Consider the following 26,072-nt stretch of genomic DNA (forward strand, 5'->3'; position numbering starts at 1 on the left):
AATTGTGACTGGCGATGAAAAGTGGATTTATTTTGAGAATCCCAAATGCACAAAATCATGGGTTGATCCAGGTCAACCATCAACATCGACTGCAAGGCCAAATCACTTCAGAAAGAAGACAATGCTCTGTGTTTGGTGGGATCAGGAAGGTGTGGTGTATTATGAGCTTCTAAAGCCAGGTGAAACTGTTAATACTGATCGCTACAACAAATAATCAATTTGAACCATGCTTTGATCATAACACACCCAGAATGTGCCAGAAGACATGGCAAAGTAATTTTGCCTTATGATGATGCATCATCACATACTTCAAAACAAGTTAAAGACACGTTAAAAAATCTTGCCTGGGAAGTATTAACCCACCCACTGTATTCACCAGACCTTGCTCCTTCAGATTACCACTTGTTCTGATGGATGGCACTCACACTTTCTGAACAGCACTTCAAAACATACGAAGAAGTGGAAATTTGGGTCTCTGAATCTTTTGCCTCAAAACAAGAAAAGTTCTATTGGAATGGTATCCACAAATTACCTGAAAGATGGGGAAATGTGTAGCTAGCGATGGACATTACTTTGAATAAAGCACTTTTGATGTTTCTCTTGAAATTATTGTGTTTTCTTTGATTACAAAATCTGCATTATTAACTGGTACACCTAGTATAGGATATGCTTTTAAGGGTCCTCCATGTCTTGTATCTAAAAAGGCCTCTCCTTTTCCTGGTTGAAGAACTCTTTTCTTTTTGGTGCCAAATACTATTCCATTGTCTGGATATACACAGCTTACTTATCCATTCACCTACTGGAAGGACATATTGGTTGCTTCCAAGTTTTAGCAATAATGAATAAAGTTGCTGTAATATCTGTGTGCAAGTTTTTGTGTGAACAGAAGTTTTTAACTTCTTTGAGTAAATACCAATAAGTGCAAGTACTGTATCATATGGTAAGAGTGTGTTTAATTTTGTAAGAAATTGCCAAACTGTCTTCCAAAGTGGTTGTAGCTTTTGCATTCCTACTAGCAATAAACGAGAGTTCCTGTTGCTCTGTCAGCATTTGGTGTTGCCAGTGCTCCAAATCTTGGCCATTCTCATATGTGTAGTAGTACTTCATTGTTGTTTTAATTTGCACTTCCTTAATGAGGAATGATTTGGAACATCTTTTTTGTTATTGTTAATCCTCACCCGAGGATATTTTTTCCATTGATTCTTAGAGAGAGTGGAAGGGAGGGGGAGAGACACACAGAGAGAAACATCAATATAAGAGAGATGCATAGATTGATTGCCTCCCGCACATGCCCCAACCAGGGCCAGGGATGGAGCCTGCATCTGAGGTATGTGCCCTTAACTGGAATTGAACCTGGGACTCTTCAGAACATGAGCTGAGGCTCTATCCACTGAGCCATACCAGATGTGCTTATTTGCTATTCTTTTGCAGAGTAGACATTTTTAATTTTAATGAAGTCCAGCTAATCAATTATTTCTTTTATAAATTGAGATTTTGGTGGCATATCTAAAAAGACCTTTTCATACTCAAATCATCTAGGTTTTTGCTCATGTTATCTTCTAGGAGTTTTATAATTTCGTGTTTTATATTTAGGTCTCTGATATATTTTGAATTAATTTTTGAGAAAATGTAAGGTCTGTCTTCATGCACCTTTTTCCATGTGGCTGTCTAGTGCTCTAGTACCATTTGTTGAAGTGACTATCTTTGCTCCATTGTATTGCCTTAGCTCAGCTAAAAGATTAGCTGAGCTGACTATATTTATGGGGGTCTATTGCTGGGTTCTCTGTTCTCTTCGCTTTATATATTTGTCTGTTCTTTTGCCAGTAGCACACTGTCTTGATCACTATAGCTTTATGGTAAGTCTTGAAGTTGACTAGTGTCAGTCCTCCAACTTTGTTCTTTACCTTCAATATTGTGTTGGCTATTCTGGGTCTTCTGCCTCACCATGTAAACTTTAGAATCAGTTTGTTGATATCCATAAAATAACTTGCTTGGATTTTGATTGGTAGTTAGTTTTTTTATCCATTAGTCTCACTCACCTAACTGTAAATTCCTTTAACAAACCACCATAGTGTGGTGGGAGAACATAGAGGTCTTGGGTCACACAGGCTGGGTTGAAATGGGCTTGCTATGTTTTAGGGGTGAGATCTTAATCAAGTTACTTTTCTTGTTTCTACTCATTTCTTCATCTTAAAAACAGTGGTAATACTGCATAGTGTTGTAATAAGGTTAAGTTTATTTGAAATTTCCCATCCAGAACTGAATATAATAGATGATCAATAAATGTTAATGTTGCTACCATTTGCCTCTTCTGCAGGGATATTTCTTTAGTTGGTTGTTAAAAACATGTACCTGAGTTAAACTGTAAGTCTTCACAGCATTGCAATAGAAGTTCAAGTTAAGAGTGTGATCCTCTAGTACAGCGGTTCTCAACCTGTGGGTTGGGACCCCTTTGGGGGTCGAATGACCCTTTCACAGGGGTCGCCTAAGACCATTGGAAAACACATATATAATTACATATTGTTTTTGTGATTAACCACTATGCTTTAATTATGTTAAATTTGTAACAATGAAATTGGGGGTCACCACAACATGAGTAACTGTATTAAAGGGTCGCGGCATTAGGAAGGTTGAGAACCACTGCTCTAGTATATAGCAGACTCCAGGACAGGAGGAAGCCTGGGAATAGTGTCAGTATATTGGCTGTGCAGGCATTCTGTCAGCTCTAGAGGACTCATCGGCTACTTAACAAATTGTGTTCACTCCAGCCAAACTTGCAGCTGCCTGAGATGACCTCTGAGAATTGTGTTCCATCAAGCAATGGCTGCTTTATTACAGATAAGACTAGAGGCAACAGACAGGGCTCAGGCAAGGTCTGCCCCTGCCTGACCCACTTAAGACTCTCCCAAAGACTATTGGACATTGGAATGAGAAGAGAGGAGCTAGGGGAATTCTGATATTAAGAGAATGATCTAAAGTATGTTATAGTTGATTCCAGTATAAACTTATTTGGATGCCTACAGCTTCTCAGGTACTTTGGGAAGTAAGATTTTAGCCTTGGTCATTTGCCTGGTTGAGTTGGAGACCAAGGGATGTAGACTTTTCACTTTATTATTCTGTGTCTTCAGTTCTCCCCCAATGGAATATTATCACTGTCATACCAGGGTAGGGATCCAGCCTGTGCTGAGGGGCGGTGTAACATAGTTGATAGGGGAAGAAATAGAATAGAATATTGGGGACCAGCTATAATTGTAAGAATATTAATCATGCTCTGATTAACCATGATTGTTTCATTCTGATTAAAGAAGGCACATTCTAACCTGGCTGGGAGTTGCACTTGGGACCTGGGAGCTCACCTGGAAATGCAGCCCATCCTCTCCATCAGGGAGCTGCCTATTATCATGGAAAGATTAACAACTTTGTTGCAGAAACCAGAGCTGCCAGCCCTTTGAAGGCCCCCAGCCCTTTGCATATGGCTAGCCCTTTGAATACCCCCAGCCTTTGCATACCTGTAGGCCTTTGCAAATCTCCACCTTGGGAGCTCACTGGAAATGCAGCCCATCCTCTCCATCAGGGAGCTGCCTATTATCATGGAAAGATTAACAACTTTGTTGCAGAAACCAGAGCTGCCAGCCCTTTGAAGGCCCCCAGCCCTTTGCATATGGCTAGCCCTTTGAATACCCCCAGCCTTTGCATACCTGTAGGCCTTTGCAAATCTCCACCTGCATTACTTGTTAACTGCCCATTTGGCATACCTTTTTGCCTACTTCCCCATGTAATCTTTGTTCTTCCACCCAATATAAGCAGCTGGCTGATGGGGAGAGGCAGAGCACATTTTTGTGGATGACCTGCTGCTCTCCCATACTGCCGGCAGTACTGGAATAAACGCTCATATGATTCAACCCTGTCTCTGCTTAATTGGCTCAAGTAGTGACAGGCAGCATGGACCCAGTTACATAGTGATTAAGGTCAGGGATATATATTGTTATGTAAATGTTTGTTAAATATTCATATATGTGTAGAACTGAAAGACCATTTCCCCCTATTCCTCACCATGCTTCATAGCAGTATTTATTATTCTCAGTGAAAACAAGGTACCTACAAACCCTTCAGCATTTACTACAGTTGGACTCAGATCCTTTTGGTAGGGTAAATGTACTTATGTGTGTAAACTAAAGCCACATTTCAGGAAGGGACTATGGGGATGGTAGTAGAAAGTTGAGAGAGAATTTAGCACAAAAAAGCCCGAGTCTGGCTTGACCAGGAAGCTAGATTTGTGAGGTTTAGAGAGGAGTGGATTCCAGGTACAGAATGGTGGCTGGAAATAAAACCTACCCTGCCTGACTATCGTTATAGTGTCTTCTTGCCTTGGGGAGAAAACAAATTGTGTTTGTGAACTGAGAGCAACATCACCTCCTGATGGCATATAACAGAGGAAGGGAGCTCCTTTCAGTATCACAGGGCATTGAGGACCGAGAGTCTGGTTTCCAGCAGAGGTGTGGATCTGAGCAGGGGAAGAGGGAAATCATGCTGAGCAGCTGAAGTTCTCTGAGGTTCTCAGCTGCTAGTGGCAGCCAGGATGAATTCATGTCAGGGGATATATTCTCTGAAAGTAGACACTAAAGTGGAGTTTGGCATGCAGGGTATTTATTAGAAATCAGTACCTATGAGGGAAGGGGCAGGAAGCAAGATTGGGCGGATAGAGAAGTTGAACTGTGATGCAGAATAGATAGAGCTTTGGCCAGCCCCATTGGGAGCTCAGGTTGCACGTGGCCTGTCAGAGTTGTCTGAGTGGGCTGTAATGGTTAGGCTTTTACATCCCTCCTCCATCAGTCACTGCGTGTGGGCTGCCCTGGGAAGGATGTGCTCCTGAGTGATGTGGCTCTTTGCAGCTGATGGATGGGACAAGTCCTCCCCTACAGGGGGATCTGGGTGGTGCTTCTTCATGTCCATCAGAGTCCATATAACCAGAGAAGGGGATTCTCAGAGATCCTGAGGAGGGGTGGGAGCTCTGCCAAGAACTGGTGCTCCTCTATTAGCAAGTAGAGCTTTGGAACTAATGAAATGTGTGCAGTTAATATTAATATGACCTTGTTCATACCCATGACCTGGTGCGATCTGGGACATTCAAATTACATATGCTAATTGCACATGCTTCTAATAAAAACAGTAGAAATAATGAAAAAAAAATGACCTAAAATTCTACTACCCCTCTACTCACCTGCTCCCTTCTGGTCTTTCTTAGATATGTGTATAACTTTTATAGAGTCCATTTTTATCTTATTTTATGTTAATTCAAGGACTTAGATCTGAAAGGCTAAGTGGGCAAAGTGGTCTGGATGGTAATGAGAGGGGTGTAAAGTGGACAGTGTGGCTGAGATCTGACATACATCACTGCTCAGCCTAGGCATTAAGTAAAGAATAGGCTGGAGGTAATAAATATTCGTATAGCTCTGACTATGGGCTCCACCTCACTGTTTAGAGAAATTAATCTTTATGATTAAATGGTGGTGTTGGTTTCCGGAACAAGGTTCTTAATACCCTACACCAGCCTGTTTCTTCTGAGTCATCAGTACAGTTTCCCTGAGCTTGTTAGATTTTGCATGTTGCCCTCAAAACAGACGGCTGTATTTTGGGTTGATTGTTTGCATTTTAAAAAATAGGCTGCTCACACTGCATTAAATTTTTATAGCTGCTGTGTTCATTGATCAGATCACTCTGTTAGCAGTTACTACTCCAGCTGTATATTTTAATTACACTTGAACAATCAGCCTTTCTTAGTCCTTGAGTAATTTGCTGCATTTAATTTGTCCTTTTGTCTAATTCCAACTTAAATTATTTCATTAGTGTTGGCAATCCTGTATCACACACCCTTCCTGTTCTTTTAAAATCAATTTCTCAGGGTTTTAATTATGTAGAACAGTCAATAAAAGTTGATGCCAACAAAAGAACCATGGAGGCAAATGGTCATGAAGAATGTATGCCCACAAGATATATTTTATTAATAACACCCTTAGCATTTATGCCAGACATTAACTAATTAATTCATACTATAGTCCATAGGAATGGTCAGCAATTTTATTTTTCACTTAGTTAATGACAAACTGTGGCAGAGAGAAACTATACAAACTAGTGAAAGCTTCTCAGCAAGCTAGAGGAAAAATGGTTAGGTGTTTCTGGATCATGGAAGCATTAAATAAATGACTGTTTGAAGATAGTCATACTATATTAAACTTTGATCAAAACATTGACTTCTGATGACTTTATTTTGTTTTCATGCCCAAGAAATTGGAGAAGGAAGAGACCTAAACCTAAGATCAGAGGTTTTAACTTGCCTGACTGTGGGTGATATTTGGCTCACAGACCTGCATTCTGGGGTCTACACAATTTATTTTTTTTAAAAAGTGGATTTGGATGCCTTTAAAAGTGACATGAGCTCTGCATCTCCCTACTTCTGCCTTGTAGTCCTGTATTGTCCTGCTTTACACATTTTAAAGGTATCTTCCTGACCTCTGCCTTGTAGTCATGTATTGTTGTCCTGCTTTACACATTTTAAAGGTATCTTCCTGACTTTATGAGGCACGTGAGTTTGCTACACCTGATTTTGGAACTCACTTTCTGCTAGAAAACTAGGACCCAGAGGGCTGAAGTCTGAAGGTGCCCATAAAGTTACTAGTAGAGATCAGCCTAGAACCCCAGTTTTATGGATCCACTTCAGTATTTTTCCATTGCACCAAGCAGCCTCTATAAATGTCCTTTAGAGGATTAAAGCAAGACAGTTATTTCATTAGATCTCTTTGGATTGTGGAAATAAGGCCTTAAAGCTATAATCTAGATCCATGGAGTAAATCATAAGTTTCCTAACACTTAAAGAGTGTGTTAGTGTGGTGTGGCATAGAGAATGTTAGTTGCGAGTCAAAAGACAGAGTTCCAGTCTCAGCTATGTCATTAACTAGAGGCTATTTGACACCGGGCACTTCAGTTTCCTCTGGCTATTGTAGTAGATGAGCTCTAAGTTTCCTTCCAGCCCTAGCATCCTATGATTCTTTCATGAACCCCAGTAAAAGCATACACAGGAGGTAGAGAAAGATAAACCATTCAATTAAAATGCCACTGTTTCATGCAATCAGTTGTCTTCTGGAAGTATTTTGAATCTGAACTTTATCATCCTTACCTACTTTTTCAGTTGGAGAGGAAATTCTGAACTATATAGTCGAGGGAGGTGGTTGTTAGTAAATATGCACATTAACACTTAAGAGATCTCTGGGAGAAATGAAACAGATAATTCAGAGGTCTTTGTTTTTATGTTTGTATTAATTTTTAGAGAGAGAGGAAGGGAGAGGGATAGAGAGATAGAAACGTCAATGAGAGAGAAACATCATCAATTGGCTGCCTCCTGCACACCCCTCACTGGAGACTGAGCCCTGACCCGGAATCAAACCTTGACTTCTTGTTTCCTGGGTTGATGCTCAACCACTGAGCAACACCGGCCAGGCAGATAATTCAGAGGTTTTGAGACTATCTGATCCCTTTGAGGAGGGTACCGTTAAGCCACTGACAGTCATGCCAACTAGACCATTAGCTCCTTGAGGACAAGGACTCTCTTTAATATGTGTGCTTAGTGCATTGTCTGGTGCACAGTAGGTGCTCAGTAAATACTGACTGAATTTCAACATCCAGAGATGGACCATGAACTCGTAGTGTTGGGAGGAATCTTAGAAATTGTATTCAGCCTCTCTGCCAATGCGGAAATCCTCTCTACAGTATAGTATCCTAGGAGGCTGCTCAGCAGGCTTCACTAGTTGAAGCAGTTATTCATTCCATGAATTTATTGAGTGTCTCCTAAATACAGGACTGATTCTAGGATGCAGTAGTGAATCAAGGATATACAGTTCCTGTACCAGGAAGCCTGCTATTTCAGCTGGAACATCATCAGTGACTGGGGTACGTTATGTGTGACAGCTCCCCACTCTATGAGGACCAACTCTCAGCTCTAGCAACCTTCCTCTGGGAAATGAACCCCCCTCTCCAATGATGCCAGCATCAGTTTTCTTGACATCTTTTTCACGTGTCCCGGCACATTGCTCTAGGACAGCGGTTCTCAACCTGTGGGTCGCGACCCCTTTGGGGGTCGAACAACCCTTTCACAGGGGTCGCCTAAGACCATCGGAAAACACATATATAATTACATATTGTTTTTGTGATTAATCACTATGCTTTCATTATGTTCAATTTGTAACAATGAAAATACATCCTGCATATCAGATATTTACATTACGATTCATAACAGTAGCAAAATTACAGTTATGAAGTAGCAACGAAAATAATTTTATGGTTGGGGGTCACCACAACATGAAGAACTGTATTAAAGGGTCGCGGCATTGGGAAGGTTGAGAACCACTGCTCTAGGATTTCCATTTATGAGATGGTGCCATCTGTCAGTCACCAGCCTTCACCTTGAGCTCAGTTTCAGCCACCAGCGAACAACTCTTAAACTACCAGCATGTGGGAATTTACCTGTGCCAGTGGTCACACTCACCTTCAGAGCAACTAGGCTCATGGTTGGTCCTGGTAGTGAGGACAGGAGATGACACTTGTTCTATTTTTCCTTGTTGGGAAGAAAAAGCAGAAGTGACCTGTCATGTTTGGAAACACTGCCTTGTGTTCTAGTTTCCTGGGGAGTTTTTATGACGTGATTAACAGGGACAATTCAGTCCTTTCTCCAAAGCATCAGCACATACCTGGTTGAAAAGGTATCTGTTTTGAAGTCTGAGTTAAAGAAAATCTGTGTGAATCTGGATGGGGAGCAGTACTGCTAAGGGGCAGGCTGGGCCTGAACACCAAGTCTTGAAACATCCCATTTCAGAAACACAGTGTTCCTGAAATATCTCCATTCTCCACCAGCATCCTGCACAATCACTTGTTGACTCAAAGCCAAGCTATTTAGCATGGTATCCCTGGCTCTCCATTAGTTACCCTCATAGAGGCTTTGCTTTGGTTAAACAGAATTTTTCAATGTTTACTCAATTATCCCTGTATTTTTTTCCTCCTACTCGTTGCTTAGGGTTTCTCTAGGTTTGGAATTCCTTTTCCTCTATCTAGAAGACTCTTCCTTCCCATCTCTGCTTGCCCACAGCCTACCCATCATTTAAGGTTCAGCTACCATGCTGCCTCTTCCATAAAGTATTCTGTGATTCATGATGGTCTCTCTCTCCTATAACTTCCTCCCCAGCTGGAAGTGTTCTTTCCTTATTTTGATCTTTTATAGAACCTGAACTTAACCTCTCTTTCAGCAAGTATCTGCTTTTAAATAAAATATATTTATAGTAGCCATTAAGTGGTAATTATACCAGGTTAAGCTCCTTGGAAACAGGGTCCTTGTCTGACACCTTTGAGTTTTCCACAAACTAGATTGAGTGTTTTGCACTCAACAAAACTAAGTAAATTGAATAAATTACTCTCAGAAAACACCAGACAGACATAAATATCTAAACATAATGGTATAAAATCAAGCCACTGTGTAGGTCAGTCTTAACACAGGCTTTGAAAAAGACAATTGTCTGAAATTAAAAAAATACATGAATAAGCAATTTTATTAAAATACAAATACAATTTTATTAAAATACAAATACAAATATTAATCATAAGCAATAATATCAAAAAAGCAATCTCTCAGAAATATAACAAGCAAACACAAAACCAAACAAAAAGGATTTACATTCACAATGTATAGCATAACTAAAAAAAATCATCTTTCTCCATATTTCTCTTTAAAAAATGTCTCAAAGGCTTTTGCCACACCTACCTGAGCACTCTCACTGTCTCACCAGCTTTAGCAAGCTCTCCTGGCTCCCTAGCTTCTCCTCTGTGCTGCTGCCAGTAGAAATCCTAGTCTCCTAGTCTCCTTGGGTTTGCCAGTTCTCCCCTCTCTTGGCCCCTAGCAGTCACTAAAGCACAGGGTTGATGGGGCTGGGCATGCTACAATTCCTCTGGGTAGATGTGAGTCGGACAGTTTTGTGCCCCCTTTTCCACTTTTAGAAGCTATTTTGAGCATTTAAATTCAACGTTAAGAAGCCCTGAAAGGCTGTTTACTAAGGACTTATAAGACAGGGACTTGCCATCATTTCCAAATTATAAGAGAGCCCTGGAGAACCTCCTCTGGGTTAGCGTCTGACAGCCTCTTTCTGAGCTGGGCCTTTGGACCAAACAACCTCCAATCAAGGTGGGTGCAACCACAGTCAGTCAGGTGGAAGCCCGTCTTGCTGCTGGTTGGCAGCCATCAGCCCCCAGCAACAAGTGAGAAAGTAAATAGGCAGATCCCCCTAAGCCATTTGTTATCTCTGATGGCAGGCCTCCCCTCCCCTTGTGTGAGGTGACAGTAAGCATTTTTCAGCTTGTGCTTTCAGAATGTAACTAGTATTTTTTATTCCAGTGCTGCTTGGCTTGCTTCATTTGCTTTTATGACAGTGCTTGGATACGATTAAATGACAATTTAATGTGTATAATAACTCATTTAAAGATTTAGTGAGGGCTTCGATGAAGGTGATAGGGTTTGAGCACACATTTGAGAAAACTGCACAGTTTTAACCTAAGCCAGGGCAACTGAGAATGATTTCTTATCTTGGCAGAAAACAGCTCCATTTTCTGCATTCTTTCCATTCTCCTAAGCTCTTTTTCCTTTACAAGTAGTGGATTTCTTGGTTGTACTGGAAAGAACCCTGGTGATTCTGGGCTTAATCCCCACCCTGTGTACTTTAATTCCTCCCTGGGATTCATACAGTATCTGGAAATTATCTTGGGTCAATGAACGTCCCCTTAGCCTGAGGCCATAAGAACCATGACGTGAGAGGGTTCAGAAGGTTTGGGACACAGACAAAGGCTCCAGACTGTTTTCCTCTTCCTGTCTGAACATGAGGAAAATGTAACTTGTCATGTCTTTGCGTCATATGTGTCTTTGGAGGATGATCAGATGATGTTTGGTGATTTATTTTGCCACCATCCACTGAGCAGCTGAGTTCTCTGTCCTCTGCAGGATCCCAGGCTGAACCCAGGGGTTCGGCTGAGGGGAACAGGCACGGTGGCTCATCCCCTATACTGTCATCTGGGCTGAGCACTGTGGTTGGAGCCCCGAGGGAGAGGGCAGGGGAGATCCTGGTCCAATGCATTTTTCTAACTTTAAATGTTCCTTGAAGGTGGAAGTGGACTGAAAGGTAATTTTTCTCTAGGGCCAGAGCTTTTGGATCTTCCGCTCCTGACAGTCCGCTGAAGACCAGGAGTTGCCTTGAGAATGAAAGGTTCTTTTTCGTTCATTTGTTTTACTGTTTCCAAGTTTGTAATGGCATTTCACAGAGTACACCGTCCATAAAACAGCTTGTATGTAACTACTAGCAGGTCTCGGGTCCAGAGCTCAGCTTGCTAGGAACCTGGGGCCTGTGCTCCCCCAGAGGAAGAGGACCTGCCTGGACGTTAGCACAGGTTGCAGCACAACTGCAGAAATTTCAGATCTATTGCTTTTCAACCTAGACAGTCTTCATCCTGATTTCAGGAACCCCGAGCTGTCCACCCTCAGGAAACATTTGTGGATTCCTTATCTTCTCTCAGCTGCTTTGTACTGGAGTGGGTTTAAGCTGTGCCAGGCTGGCCTGGACAGAAATGATCCATTTTCTAGAAATGTGGCTCATCATGCTGGTTTAAAAAAACATTATTAGACAGGTTTAAAAAATTATGATAACATAATATTATGATAACATAAAATTATGATAACTTAACATAATATTTACCCTCTTCACAATTTTTCAAGTATATCATACAGTATTACTAATCTAGGTACTGTATTGCACATATCTTATGTACAAGAATGTCTTCACTTGCATTCATCTTATTCATTATAAATGGAAACTTTATACCTTTGAACAGCAACTTCCACTTCCACATACCCAGTCCCTGGTAAACACCATTCTATTGTCTGTTTCTATGAGATTGACTATTTTAGATTCCTCCTATAAGTGGAATCATGCAGTACTTGTCTCATAACTGGTTTATTTTGCTTAACATAATGTCCCCCAGGTTGTCACATATTGTAGTCTATCATTTTTTTATGACTGAATAATAATACATATAATCATTTTTTTTCTGTATCCATTCACTTGTTGATGGACTTTAGGTTCTTGCATATCTTGGCTATTGTAAATAATAATGCAGTGAACATGGGAGTGCAGAATCTCTTTGAGATAAAGATTTCATTTTCTTTGGTTATACATCCAGAAGTGGGATTACTGGATCATATGGTAGTTCTATTTTTAATTTTTTTGAGGAACCTCCATACTGTTTTCCATAGTGACTGCATCAATTTATATTCCCACCAACAGTGTAAAAGGGTTCCCTTTTTACAACATCCTCACCAACACTTGTCTTTTCTTTCCAACTTTATTGGGGTATAATTGACAAATAAAATTGTATATATTTAAAGTATGATATGATGATTTGACATATGTATACTTTGTGAAATGAAGCACATCTATCATCTCATGCGGTTGCCTGTTTGTGTGTGTGGTGAGAATGCTTATGGTCTGCTCTCTTAGCAAATTTCAAATACACAACACAGTATTATTCACTATAGTCACCACCATGCTGTACATTAGATCTCAGAGCTAATCCATCTCATAACTGAAGGCTTTTATCCTTTGATCAGCATCTCCCAACTGTCCCAGCCTCCAGCCACTGGTAACCACCATTCTATTCTCTGTTTCTATGAATTTGATTTTTAGGCTTATTTTTAGAATCCATATATAAGTGAGATCATACAGTCTTTCTCTGTCTGGCTAATTTCAATTATTATAATGTTCTCTAGTTTTGTCTATGTTATTGCCTATGGGAGGATTTTCTTTTTCTCATGACTGAATATTCTAATATATATCTCACATGGTTTTGCATTCATCCATTGAAGGACACCTTTTTGTGTACCTATTGGCCAATGGATGTCTTTAGAAAAAATATCTATTTGGGTACCTTGCCCATTTTTAAATCAGGTTCTTTCTTTTTCTTTTTGCTATTGAATTGTAGAAGTTCCTTATATATTTTGGGTATTAATTCCTTATCAAATATATGGTTTGCATATGTTTTTCCCCATTCCATAGATTGCCTTTTCATTTTGTTGATTTTTTCTTTGTTGTTCAGGGGCTTTTGATTTGATGTTAATTTTTACTTATTAAAGTTGTGTGTGTTTTTTAAAATTTATTTTTATTTTTTAGAATTTCTTTATTGATTAAGGTATTACATATGTGTCCTTATCCCCCCATTACCCCCTCACTCATGCCCTCACCCCGCTGTTGTCTGTGTCCATTGGTTAGACTTATATGTATACTGGAGAGCATTATGCCAAGTGAAATAAAGTTGTGTTTTAATTCTTAGGTTAGTCCTGAGAAAATAGCTTCCCCCCCCCTTTCATAGCTGTCTTTTGGATGTAGACCAATTAATAACTTTAATTTAATGATTTTAGCTTTACTAACACTCTCTGCTTTCCTGCTAATCAGGAGATTCTTGTAGAAGGTGGAGAAGTCAGGTTTCAGAGGCTCACCTCCTTCCTCTTTAGGAGGTGTGTGAACAGGAGTGCCTGAGCATAGTTGACCTTGAAGAGTGTTGTTGAGAAAGCACCTGAGAGGGGTGTGAGTGAGCAAAGACAATGAGGCTAAGAGTCTCTTTTTGTGGGAGCCTTTAGATCTAAGTGGAAATGGGTAACTTAATTACATATGTATTTTTTGTTTTGTTTGTTTGTTTGTTTTCCTACATGAAGAGGTGGTTAATTTTCATAACGCACAACTGCATTTTGGAATGTCAAGTTTTTAAAAAAAATATATATATTTTCTTGATTTTTTACAGAGGAAGGGATAGGGATAGAGAGTTAGAAACATCGATCAACTGCCTCCTGCACACTCCCTACTGGGGATGTGCCTGCAACCAAGGTACATGCCCCTGACCAGAATTGAACCGGGGACCTTTCAGTCCACATGCCAATGCTCTATCCGCTGAGCCAAACCTGTTAGAGCTGAATGTCAAGTTTTAAAGTCATTTTGTTTTTATCACAATGTCCATTTTCAAATCAGGGCCAAGGGTAGTGGTTTGAACATTCTGAGAATAGCAGGGTAGCCAGAACATCAGTAGGGATGCCACTTCATATGGCAGTCAGAAGGAGAGCTGAAACCACAACCTCTCATTTATCCACTGGTAATAATGCAGAGTGAATTACAGGGTGTTTTTCAGGCGGAACATTTGTTTCTGTAGAACAGGATTAGATTTGAAAATGCATTTTGGATTAGCAATCCTATTGTTCTCTGACTGAGGGATAAGGAACTTGAATACCACTTTTGTGCTCACTGGCTATATATATATATAAAAAAAGTGGGTGGGGACAGGGAAGGGATGGGAGAAGGCTATGCAGGAGGAATCTGAAAAACAGGTAGGACTACAACATGCATTTCTAGTCACATGGGTTTTGTTCCTGTGTCTTTTCTTTGGTGCCAAATCCTAGCTGTAGGTGCTAGGAAAGAGAAATGGGTGCATGGTGGGAGAATGATGGAAAAGATGGGGGATGGCAATGGGGCCACCTGGTCTGTCTTCATCACTGGTGCTTAATATTTGACTCTGAAGGCTAAATTTCAATTCTTTACAAAAAAATTCAACTTAATTTTAACTCCTATCTTAGCTGAACAGCAAACATTCAATCTAATCAAGATTATGCTCAGCACTGCTTTCAGTTCTCGCTGAGAGCTCTATTGAGTCATTTGTTATCTCCATAACTTAAATGGAATTCACAGTACAGCCACAAATCCATGAGAGGAGACTAGGGCCAGGCAGAAAAGGGGAAAAGAGTTGGCTTATTTCACCTTGGGGATAGAAGGCTCTGGACTCAGGGATGTTTATGATGAGAAAGGTGGAGACCACTATTTTCCATCAACATGGAGTGGGAAAATAGTTCAGGGGTTTTAGCAATAGTGTAAAGATTGTTTCTGGTCAAAGAGAACTTGCCAGTTGGGGGAATTTGTCCCTTTGTGTCTTGGAGGCCTTTGAAGAGAGAGTATTCCCTTTGCTCCTTGCCTCCATAGCTCACTGATGGCGCCTCAAAGGCCCAACCTAGCCTTTCAGGCCCAGGAAGGTCTGTCCTAGGGAATCTGGTCCAGGTTGCCTCAGACATGAAAGTGATATGAGGGGGTCCAGCTGTTGGCACGTGAGACAAAGATCTCGAATCCGTATGAGGACTGTACTTCAGGTGACTTATACAGGTTTTATTTTCCTGATAATTCCTTTCTGAGCCTGTGGCTTCTCCTAGCTAATTGGAGGTGGACACATCTGGGCATCACACACTCCCCTTTCCACTTCTGATATCTTCCTTAATTTTGATGCTCTCCACCGTGGTGAAGGAACAAAGAACAAATGCTCCCTTCTCTGTGATAGGTTCATGGCCCCATCACTACTAATATCTCTGTGAAGAGGCAACCTCAGTGGCTTATCTGGACCACAGACATGATAAACTGGATATGGTAGCTCCTGAGTCTCCCAATCAAACACTCAGGCCCATAAAAGTATTTGATTTGGGAAGTTAAAATTCAACATCTCTTTCCTGTCTTGTGTCCCTAGAAATAGGAGCGGAGGGACTGGATATTTATACATTAGTCTGTGGCGATAAACATGTTCCAGAGTGGAGGGATATCAGGCTTAAATCACACTGTCTATTATGTTTTAGTTTGAGTTAATCAACTGTTCTTTCTGCAAAGTAGGCTTGGTAGTTGTTTTCATTTTCAGGAGGAAATGAGGAATTTACAAACGAGTCCCTAAGCTTGACAGCTGCTCCATAGCTCCCCTCAACCTGAAACTGGGTATAGGAGAGAAGATACCATGTGAAGGGAAGCAGAGTGCTGTTGTTTTCTGTGCTTGAGGGGGGAGCAAAGGAGAGTCCCCCATTCTACCTCTGTGAGGACACAGCCACTGTATTGTGCTACTGGGGATGGGTGGGGACTGAAATCCAGCTGGTGCCTCGGACAGTCTTGAGGAAGGGGTGCAAATTTTTTTTTTAAATTTGCAAAAGGACACTATCTGCTTGCAAAACTCGGCATCATCAGAGGAGTGACTTTTTCTTTTTTGCACAAAGATCCCATATAAGCGACGACCCTTTTTGCATCAGGCTTGCTATGAGTCCCATTGCACGGAAAATTTAATGGCAAGCCGTTTGGTCAAGTTATTCCGTTAGCACCAAAACATTTGACATACCCGGACTATAAAGGAACATCATTGTGTTATGGGAGGACCTAGTGGAAGCAGGATAAATGGAGGTAGAAGTGGGGACTCTCCTTTGCTTCTCCCCAATCTTTTGCATCTAGCTTTTCACGGTTGTCTAGTAAAGGGAGGGAAGCTGAGTTACAGAGGACAGCAGGGTAAATTTCAGGGAACTGATACACTCTTACAAAGAGGAATGCAGTGTAGAGTGTCCCCCAGATGTAAAAGGAAAGTGTGGAGTTTGTCTTTGGGCTGTCTTTAAGAAATGCGCTTAAATCCAATTGCTATGGCTACATGAGATTCATCCGATCAGCAGGCCTTCCGTTCCACGGGGGCCAAAACTGTTTTGTTTTCAAAAGAGAAAATGTATCTGCGTTTTCCCTGTTTTGCTTTGTAAAATTGAATTGCAGAGAACTCATGAATAATAGAAAGAACACTAAGGACTGTGAAATTAACACTGGCACTAAACAGTTTCTAAGAGGGAAAAATACTGGAGGAAGGCTCGCTTCAAACTCCTCCAAACAGGGGTTTGGAAACTGGGACATCTTAGCATTGGAGGGTGTTTCCTGCTTTCAGAAAGGTGGATATTTTAAAATCCTTTAGGTCAGATATATATTTCTTATTTTATGAAGATTTTCAAGGGTGGAAACTATAATGGTTTATAACTCCAGTGAGGTCCATAGGTCAAATTTTGACATTTGTCCATGGGAACAACCTTTCTTACTCTTTAATAATGAAGATACCTAACTTTTATTTGAACACTTACTATGTGCCAGGGATTGTGCTCTGCACGCATTTTCTCACATACTTTTATAACTATCTGGTAAGCTAGTTACAGACAGTCCTCGGGTTATGTTGGACTCAATGTATGTCTTTTCATGGTTATGTCACCATTTCCCATCTACAGTAATAAAAGAGAAATATTCAAATTAACCGTACCTTCGTGATGCCAATCAGGAGTGAGTATGCAAATTAACCCAACAAAGATGGCGGGTTAATTTGCATACACAGGTGCTGAGTGGCTGGGGGAGGGGCGGGGCGGGACGCAGGTGGTCCCCATGGCCCCAGCCACTCTGGGCTTCTGGGCAGCATGGGAAGGCGGAAAGGCGGCTCTGAGCTGGAGTGAAGGTGGTGCTGGCAGCCAGGGGAACGAAGGCCCATTCTTGCACGAATCTTCGTGCATTGGGCCTCTAGTTTATTTATATTAAAAAAAAAGTTCCATCATTTGGACATATGTACATATGTGCTTTAAGTTTTCTATTATTTATTTACCACAAGTAAAGGTCAGGAATTATCTTTCTTTTAATTTTTTTTTACTGTTTCACTTCATTACTGCTGTGTATGTGCTCCATGTGAGTGACAAAGGTGCTTATGTGGGTGGGTTCCGACTTACAGTGAAAATCTCATTATGTCCATCCATAAGAATGGAACTCCGAAGTAACCTGAGGACCTACTGTATTATTATCTCCATTTTACTGATGCAGAAACTGAGGTGCAGAAAGGTTAAGTCACACAACTATTAAGAGATGAGTTTGCCTGCCAACCCAGGCCAGAATGACTCTTGGCCCTGCCTTTTTAGTCACCACCTCATTCATTTCACCTTTCTGTGTCCTCTTAGCCTTTTGTCTGCAAAGCCCTTCTACAACTTACCGTGAGGGCCTATTGATCCCCCTCCTTTTCCTTTCCACTCACAAGGCAACACCCTGCCTTGTGTATTTCTCACACTCCAAATTCTCTCCAGTTTGCCTTGGGGTCATAATGAATACACGGGGGGAACAGGAAGTATCCTATAAGAGTGTACTTTATTGGATCAAATACTATTATGGGCTGTATTTTTAACTCTGAGTCACCACATCATATAGGGAAATGCTTAAAAACTATAAACCACTGCATAAAGCACAGTCCGAGCTTTGGAATCAGACAGATCTGGGTTTCATTCATTCATTTATTGTGGATTGTTTATTGAGTATTTACTATGAGCTAAGCATTGTGTGAAATGAAAGTTTTGAATTCCAGAATTACTACTTACATCTATGAACTTGGAAGATTTTTCAACCACTTTAATGAGAATAAGAGTTACCTCTGTGTAATATTAGAAGCTGGCACACAGTAAAAGCTCAATAAATGTTGTTATTAATAAAAGGGTAAAAAAGTGCTGTTGTTGGGCCAATGCCCACTTATATTACTTTGCCATAGGGCCTTGTTTGCCAAGGTTTTTAGCCAGCTAGTGTGTACCACCAGGGGTTAATGCGCTTTTGTACAGGCCTTTTAGTGAGATAATGGCTTAGCCCAAAGGAATATCTAATTCTGGGCACAATGGCAGACTCAAATGGAGGTCATTTCTGCAAGGGACTTTCACATCAAAACATCAAGTACTTGCCTGTCTCTTTAGTAACTGGCTTCACCTGTCAGATAAGCAGCTTTCCTCCTGAATGATCAAAAGAAGAGGTAATTAGGAAATATGGGTAAATTTATTTTAAGTAACAAAAGAATTTCCATTTGTCCTTCTAGATATTAGTATCTCACCTCTGTTAAATGCATTGTCCACTGATGTTAGCACTTTAGGTTTTTAGGATGCTCTCAATAACACTACTTGGCTAATCTAATGTAATTCAGCTAACAGGTTTTCTATCAGCATTCATGGACCATATCATCCATCCACCGTTCTACCTAGGAGAAGTGTATATATGCAGTAGGACTGAGGCATCCTTTGTCCTTAAAGTACTTAATTTTGTTTGAAGATCAATGTGTAGAACTTGGGCTTCTTGTGTGTTCTCTGAAATAGAATGGAAGCCAGTTTCTCTCTTTCCAAACTCACAAAAGAGTAAAGAATGAGTCTTGAAACAATTTTGCTTTGAGAGTAAGGCTTTAAAAATAAAAGTTACAAAACCTAAGGGACAGTAATAGTAACTCCTTGAAGATGATTTAAGTGATTAGAAATTAAGGGTGTTCCTTTTTGCCCCCACTCAATAGCCTCCAGTGGCTTCCATCTCACTCTGAGTTCCAGCCAGACAGTGTCAGACTGTGGTTGCAAAGCCCAATCCTACCTGGCTCCTTGTGCTCTCTGACACCATTTCCTACTAGCCTTTCCTCATCCACTTTGGTCCAGGCACATCAGCTTTTCTGCTACTGCTACTCTCAGTCATGTTGAGGATACTTCTGGTACATATTGATCGTAGCTCTCTGCTTGCACTTCAGTTTATCAGTGAGGCTGTTACTACTGTCCTAGTCTCTCTGACCTTTCTTAGCATCCCTTTCTCCTTCCCCATCTTAATTTTTTTCTTAGCACTTATGTCCATCTCACATACTACTTACTTATTTAATAGTTTATTATGTCTGTCCTCCATCCCTTACAATGTGAACTCCTTGAGAACAATAATTTTTCTCTGTCTTGTTTACTGTGAATCCCCAGGGCCTGGAAAGGGGCCTGGTATGTAGTAGGCACTCAATACATACACATCAAATTAAAAAAATGATTATAGATGAATTATTTAGTTTTTAACTTAATTATTTTGTTAAATTCCATTCTGGGTGTTTAGGTAGCACAAGAACATTATCTTACTGTTGTATAGAAATTTAGAAGTTCTTGGATACTTTTCAATCTAGGCTACTAAAAAGCTAGTAGTCACAATATCCATAGAGTAGCAAAAGTCTATCTGGGATTCCAAATAACTCAAAATATGAGGGTTGTTGTAATGCCAACTGAAAGTAAAAATTTTCATGCTAAAAAAATCTGCATATAAATGAAAAGCACATTACTGGTAAAGACTCAGATCAAAGGACTAAAGTGGGCCCTGGTTTGCAATCTTAGCTTCCTTCCTGTTACTTTTTAACTGATAGCATTTTTTTCTAACCTCTGGGACTCTCATTTTTTTTCTAGGGGGAGATGACTTCTCACCCTTCCTTTATGTTATTATATCTTACTGTTTTGGTCATTTGCTTTGAGATCTTTAAGCTGTGGCATGCTATTTGTAATGAGCTGAGGAAGGCACATTGGCTCCCTTGAAACTCCCATTATTAAAACTAATGCAGTGAAGTTGAGCCTTCTCCTGGGACTTCCCTATAGTCATTGCTTGCTATCAGTAAATATTCATAAATCTGCTATCATGGAAATGAAATAGAATGCCTCAAAATTACTTTAGGGGCATAAGGAAGGCCCTGAAGAATGAAATGGGAGGATGCATTTCATTTTCAGATTTGAAGCGAAGAAAGTATTCTTTTTGTGAGTGGATGACATGCTCTGCCCTGGAGAAGAATTCCAAGAACCTGAGCAAATTGTGTTCAAGGCAAAACAGTGCGGGCAGCAGGTTCTATCCACCTGAGTGGGGTACCTCTGAGGGGGCTGGTGGCAACTTCTTAGGAGTGCTCATCAGTAAAAAGGGACTGTTGGCACCCACTGCATTTTGGAATACACCCTCATAAAACTACTCAGTGCATTCTTATGCTAGTTAGATAATTTTCTTAACGCCAATACACATTTACCAAATACCTCCAGTGAGAGAGGCTCAAGTGTAAAAACCCCAAGAAGGCCCAGCCCCAACTGTAAAGACTTGATAAACTAAGCACCCCCTGATGGCACCTTTAACTGTAGTGTTGAATCCTCTTCTTCCCTCCCCCTTTTATTATCACCCTGTGGGCAAGTCTAGGTTCTGGAGTCCAGGGAAGAATGGTTCAGGATTTTGGTGAATTGATGAAGGTGGTGTATTTAATCAGAGGCTGGAGAGAGAGAGAGAGAGACCCCTTTGGAATAACTTATAGGAGAACTATAATCTAGAAAATGAAAAGCATCAGCAACATTTGCAGTTGTGAATATCAAGGTCAGGAGGGAAAAAAAAAGCCCAAGAGGGCACGCTTGTCACTGATTTCAAAGGAGCTAATTCTTAGGGTTATTAGCTGCCTCAATTTACAACGCTATATACTCTTGAACACCAAATGCTCATTATCAGAAATTAAAGAACCGTGGTGCTGAGATTTGAATTATATTTTAGATAATAGATTTTGGAACATGCATCATATTAGAATTGACCTGACCTTAGAACTAATAAAGGTTTCCAGTAGGCATGGAATCAATGTTATAATACCTGTATTCAAGTGTATGAGAAAAGCCAGGAAAAACTTCTTTGTTTTATTTTGCACCGTGGTGCCCAGAAATAGGCAAAATTGTTAGGTAGGTAAAGCCTGGCTTTGGAATCTGTAGCCTCTACTCTCCTTGGACTCTGTGTCTGAAAGATCTTAACCACTCATTCTATTTTAATTTTTCCTTAGAAAGAAACAGAAGCATCCTGTCTTAAAAGATGAACAATGGCTTAGTGGGCTTATAGGAAGTCAGAGAAAAATGTTCTAATGGCAGATGTTTAGGTTTCTCCTGTCTTTATGGGTGGTCTGGGAGGTGGATGGTTACATCATGAGTTCATGGTAAGGCTTCTCATTGCAATTATTCTAGTGCAGTGATGGCGAACCTTTTGAGCTCGGTGTGTCAGCATTTTGAAAAACCCTAACTTAACTCTGGTGCAGTGTCACATATAGAAATTGTTTGATATTTGCAACCATAGTAAAACAAAGACTTATATTTTTGATATTTATTTTATATATTTAAATGACATTTAACAAAGAAAAATCAACCAAAAAAATCTGACACGCGTGTCATAGGTTCGCCATCACTGTTCTAGTTGGTCTCTCTAATCCTGCTCTTTAGTTATTTCAAGCCAACCTACACATAAGTGCTAGGAAAAAAAAAGTTAATTAAATACGTTTTTTTGTCACAACAATTCTCAAATCAAAGTGACTTCCCATTATATGTTGTTACTATCATAGACACACACATCTCTGGCATCCATAGTCCTTCACTGACCCTTGAATTCTCCTTCCTCTGTCAATGATCTTCTGCTGCTTCCATTTTTAATCCTAACAAACACATTTCTCATGTTCTCCTGGACTTATTTTTCATCCAAGCAAATTATTGTCATGTCTCAAACTTGCTTATCATGAGTTCTGTGCTTCAGCCCTTGACAGTTCACTTCCAAAATGCCTTTTGTCCCCTGTTCCACCAGGCCACACATCTTTGCTCAAAAGAATGTGTCTAAGAGTCCACTTCCCAGCCTAACATATTCTGATCACATCCCTGGAGAAAGAGACTCACTGGTCATTGTTAATAATTTTTTTAGAAGTATTTCCTGGCAGAAAAAAAATTACTTTGTCTAAATTAAAGCCCTTACTTTATGGTTTAAATCATGTGCTTTCTTTTTTCTTATTTGGTTTTCTTAGAATATAAAACAATCTTGTCACTTCCTTCCATTTAAGAGTTCTCAAAAATTTGAAGCTTGTTATAAAATTGCCCTTTAACCTATTCTTTTAGCTAAATACTGTCAGTTTTTTTCACCCCTTTCTTACTGGACATGTCTTACAAACTTTTGATTATTACCTGCAACTTTCCCTTTATATCAAATTAAGATGGAAAGATCATATTTTATCGATTCTAAAAGGCACCTTTTATCTCACATTTTAACATATCAAATTTCAACATATAACAGGATGGCATTTTACAATTATTAATGGCAATACTTTTTTTCTTAGTGATAAATGAAATGAAGCTATATCTTGAATGATTAAAAAAGGCAAGGAGAATTAGTCAAGATTAAAGGAAATTGAAGAGAAATGACAACCAAATGCAATGTGTAATTTTTTTTATGAGATCTTGGATTGAAAAAAATCAAGATCAATTAAAGTTTAATTAATTAAAAATTGGCTTTATTGAGGTATAATTAATAACTAAAATTGTAATATATTTAAAGTGTAAAATGTGATGATTTAATATATATATATAAATGTGAAAGGATTCCCACTGTCAATTTAATTAATATACTCATCTCACATATTTACTTTTTTTTTTCTGAGAACATGCTTCACTCTCTTAGCAAATTTCAGTTATACAGTACAGTATTTTCAACCCTAGTCCCATGTTGTGCATTAGATCCTCAGACCTTATTCATTTTATAATTGAAAGTTTGTACCCTTTTATCAGCCTCGCCCTTAACGCCCCCTCCCCCCCATGTTTGGTAACTACCATTCTACTCTCTATCTGTTGTTTCTGTGTGTTCAACTTTTTATTTTTTACTTTTTAAGATTCCACATGTAAATGATACCATGCAGTATTTATCTTTCTCTGGCTTCCTTCACTTAGCATAATGCTCTCCAGTTTTGTCCATGGTGTCACAAATGGCAGAATCCTTCTTTTTAAAGACTAAATAATATTCCATTATATATATATCAGATTTTCCTTATTTATTATTCTGTCAGTGGATACTTAGGTTGATTCCATATCTTGGCTATTGAGAATAATGCTACAGTGATATAAGAGTGTAGATATCTCTTAGAGATCCTGATTTTAATATGTTTTTTAAAAATTTATTTTAGAAAGAGATGAAGGAAGAGGGAGAGATAGTGCCTCCTGCATGGGGATCGAGTCTGCCACTAGGCATGTGCCTTGACCAGGATTTGAACTGGTGACCTCTTGGTGCATGAGACAATGCTCAAACAACGGAGCCACACTGGTTGGACAGAAATATTGTTTTTTTTTTTGTCTTCAGATATATATCCAGAAATGGGATGGCTGGATCATATGGTAGCTCTGTTTTTAATTTCTTGAGGAACCAACATACTGTTGTCCATAGTGGCTGCATCAATTTTCATTCCCACCAACAGTACACAAGGCTTCCCTTTCTCTGTGTCCTCTCTAATACTTATCCATTATCCTTTTGATGATAGCTATTCTAATAAATAGAGATGATGTTATAGTTGTGAGGTGAAATCTTTCAAGATACTTTTTGATTTTCCTTTATATTTCTTCTATGATTCATTGATTGTTCATGGACATGTTGTTGAATCTCCCATATATTTGTGAATTCTCCAGTTTTCTTCTTGTAATTGATTACTAGTTTTACACCATTGTGGTTAGTAAAGGTGCTTGGTATGATTTCATTCTTAATAAATTTATTAAAACTCATTTTGTGGCCTAACATATAATCTATACTGGAAACTATTTCATGTGTGCTTGAAAAGAAAGTATGTTCTGCTGTTCTTGGATGGAATGTTATATATATATATATATCTGTAGGTTCATCTGATTTAATGTATAGTTGAAATCCAGTGGGTCTTTATTGATTTTCTGTCTGGATGATCTATTCTTGAAAGTAGGGTATTGAAGTCTGCTACTATTTTTCTATTGCTATTTATTTTTCCCTTCAGATGCATTAATATTTGCTTTATATATTAGTTGCTTTAATGTTGTGTGCATAAATATTTACATTTGTTATATCCTCTTGATGAATTGACCTCTTTGTCATTATATGATGACTTTCTTTGTCTCCTCTTACAGTTTCTGGCTTTAATTCTGTTTTTTTTTTCTGATAAAAGAATAGCTACTCCTTATTTTTGGTTTTCATTCACATGAAATACCTTTTTCTATTCCTTAACTTTCATTATATGCATGTACTTAAAGCTATAGTAAGTCTATTCTAGGCAGCATATAGTTTTTTTTTTAAAAATTCACTTAGCCACTTTACATATTTTGATTGGAGTATTTAGTCAATTTACATTTAAAGTAATTATTAATAGGTAAGTACTTACTATTGCCATTTTGTTAATTGCTTTATGGCTGCTTTTTTACTTTTTTATTTTTTAGTTCCTTTGTTCCTCCTTGACTGCTCTCTTTGTGATTTGATGATTTTCTATAGGGCATACTTTGACCCATTCTCTTGGTCTTTTGTGTATCTACTACAGGGTTTTTGCTTAATGGTTTCCATGAGGCTTACTTCAAAATATTATATTGATTATAGTCTATTTTAAGCTGATAACAACTTAACTTCAAATCCATACAAAAGCTCTACATTTTTATACCTCTATTTTGTTTTTGATATCATAGTTTCTATTTTTAACTCCTCACTTGAGGGTATGCTTTTATTGATTTTTAGAGAGAGAAGAAAGGAGAGAGAGAGAGAGAGAGAGAGAAATGAAGAAGAAGAAGGAGAAGAAGAAGAAGGAGGAGAAGGAGGAGGAGGAGGAGGAGGAGGAGGAGGAGGGGGAGAAGGAGGAGGAGAAGCGGGAGGAGAAGGAGAAGGAGAAGAAGGAGAAGAAGGAGAAGGAGAAGGATCACTAATTCTATGGGATCAGGGTCCTACCCTTATGACCTTATTTAATCTTAATTACTTCATTAGAGGCCTTGTCTACAAATACCATCACATTAGGGGTTAGGGCTTCAACATACGAATTTTTTTGAGGGAATACCATTCAGTCCATAGTATTTCCTGTTCTTACTATTACCCAATCTGCCCCCTCCCCAAGAGCTCAGCACCCTGCTCCTAGAGAAGTTGCTTTACAAAAGACCTCTAGTCCAAAGGAATTACTAAAGGTGAAGTTTTTGCTATCAGTAGGAAAGAAGGTAGGATGAGGGTGGGAATAGAGAATTGTGAAGGGAAATGAGAAAACCATGCTTTCTGGACAACTTTGTATTTTAACTATAATAATGGCTAAGTCTTTGTCTTCCCAACCAACTTTATAACCAATTCCTGGAATCTGGAATCAGCATTCATTAAAGTTTGTTTTAAATTACTGACTTTCTCCTTTTGACTAGCTCTTGGCCACTTATTGGAAATAGTTTTCTTTATCCTTAAAGAATTCTCTCATTAGAACAGTTTCTGAGCTCAGCCTTTTGGGGCACCTCATAGATAGGAAAGCCTCACTCTATATGTTTGGATATTTTTGTATTGGCCCCATTTCTTCTCTGGTTTCCTACTCCATGGGAGCTC

This window comes from Myotis brandtii, unplaced genomic scaffold (assembly GCF_000412655.1).
Source record: "Myotis brandtii unplaced genomic scaffold, ASM41265v1 scaffold51, whole genome shotgun sequence".
NCBI lineage: Eukaryota > Metazoa > Chordata > Mammalia > Chiroptera > Vespertilionidae > Myotis > Myotis brandtii.